A 2,245-nucleotide genomic window follows, 5' to 3' on the forward strand; every position below is an offset into this window, starting at 1 on the left:
TGAAACAATGGGTTAGAAAATCATGGGATAAAATAATAATAATAAAAATAATAAAACATTTTATAATATATATGACACGCATATATGAACTCCAATTGTGACTATGAAGATAATGACAATTAAGATAATCCCTTCTCAGAGAAACCCACCAAAAGTTGCTGACACATTCTGTCAGGCCCAGTGGCACTGCAGAAGTCTGCCATGCTCAAAGCTCTGGTTAAAAGTCACAGAGGGTGTTGCCTCACACCGGGACAGATGAGTTTCCATGCGAAGATAGAAGTTGTCTGGCCAAATCCACTTTTCCCCCTTATTAAAATGGATATTTCCGAGCAGTCAGAGGGGTGAAGTCTGGGTTTCTGAGAGTGTCTTGCTGGCATAGAGCTTCCTCTCCCCATACTGTAGGTTCTGTATCTCCCGTCATGATGTGGTATCGCGGGTTCCCCCTGGGTCCTGAGCCAACCCAGCTCTGGCAAGCGGTTCACTTTTCACTTAGCAGCACGCACTAATTTACTGAGACTCGACACTGCTCTGGGTCCGCGGTGCGATTCCCACGTTCCAGCTGAGAAAATATATCATTAGTCCCTCATCGTGTAATGCTTGCCACGTTATGCTGGGTGCGAGGCAACATGGATAAAATCAGAACGGTTTCCAATGTGCCTCATTCTGGACCGCCTGCTTGGAAGAAGTGGTGGGCGACAGAATGTGGTGTTGAAAAAGGCCATTTTGCTTACTAAATGCTCCTGAGTGGTTGGAAGAGTGGGCCTAAGCATTTCCATTGCACATTCTCCATAATGTATTGCAGCTATACCAGCATGGGTCTTTACGAGACTGTTGTGCGAGTTATATGGATTAATTAACGTTGCAGGCAAATTAAGATTCCAGGCTAATTGCAGTCTGGGTATGCTTAACAAGACTTAGGCATCGGATGGGCATGATAAAAAAAAAAGATGTTTACTCCTTTTTGTCATTGCGAAGAATTTGAAGAATGATTGCGAAAGAAGCAGGGGCCTTCACAGCACAGCGACCAGGGGACTTCACAGCTCATAGTTTTAGGGCCTCACTGCCCTCCATGGGAGCGTTTGCTGAGCACCGCCGACGAACGTCTGTTGCTCTGTCATTACGCTCCGAGTGTGAGTGAAGACCCTTTTTTGGCACGAGACCACAGCTTTTTTGTTTTTTCACTTCACAAACATTTTTACAGCCGCGACAGAACTATGACCGAGCAGGCCACTACCGGCAGCCATGTCACCTCCAAACAACCACCCCGCCACTCCACACGAGACGGCTAAATATATTGCCTGCTGGAGGGAAGGAAGCAGAGACAAAACTGTTGAGTCTGACCGGCTAACTTGTGGGTTAATTAACCAGCACAGGACACAGTCATAGAAAATTAGAGGCCGATGGGACCTCTTTGACTGGCTGCTCCATATGGCGACCGCGATGGATGGATGAACGCGAATGGCCCCTCTCACATCACTCAACAGTCAGTTGCCCTAATACAGATGCCGATGTTTACACTCTGTTTACCCCTTTAGTTGGTGTGCCTACCTATCCGGATCTCTTTGAAACCATGGTAACCCTCTTCCACCTTCCTATCCCTCTATTTTCCTAATCACAAGTGCACAAGCCATTCATGTGGCAGCAATTTGGTTGGCCGACACCCAGTGGTGAACGTGCCTGACCCCCTCTCTGCCCCTCCAGCCCCCCCCAACACCCTCTAGAAAGCCACATCTATCGCGGGGCCTTGACTGGAAGCCCCGGCCCATTAAAGCTGGGCAGTCTGGAGTGCATGTCTGTTTGTGTGTGTGCATGTGCAGGTTCCAAAAAGTTGTTCCAGGCATGTATACGATATATCTTCTAACTGCCCTAGCCGCCTATTCAGTAATGAGCATGGCAGCCGACTTTACTGTATTAAACACATATAACAATTTCAGTAGCTCTGCAGTGCCATTTAATCAGATTTACATTGCTCTTTTAACATTATATTACAAGCAAGCATCCATGATGCAAAGCACATACTTAAAACAAATGAAACCAGCATGCCTCTTGCAGTGGTATCTGCCTTTACATCCATTCTCATATCTTTTATCAGGGCTAAAGTGATCATAAAAAAAAAAACGGACTTGAATTAAAGCTAAATCCATTTATGCATTTTTTATTACATCCTCGTATTTGCAATGAGGGAAGCAGTTATAGACGTTTCTGCTTCCTCAGTAGCAGAATACAGGTTTTGTTGGTGTAAGGC

The sequence above is a fragment of the Gymnoscopelus braueri genome (genome assembly GCF_963280865.1).
Source record: "Gymnoscopelus braueri genome assembly, chromosome: 4".
Classification (NCBI taxonomy): domain Eukaryota; kingdom Metazoa; phylum Chordata; class Actinopteri; order Myctophiformes; family Myctophidae; genus Gymnoscopelus; species Gymnoscopelus braueri.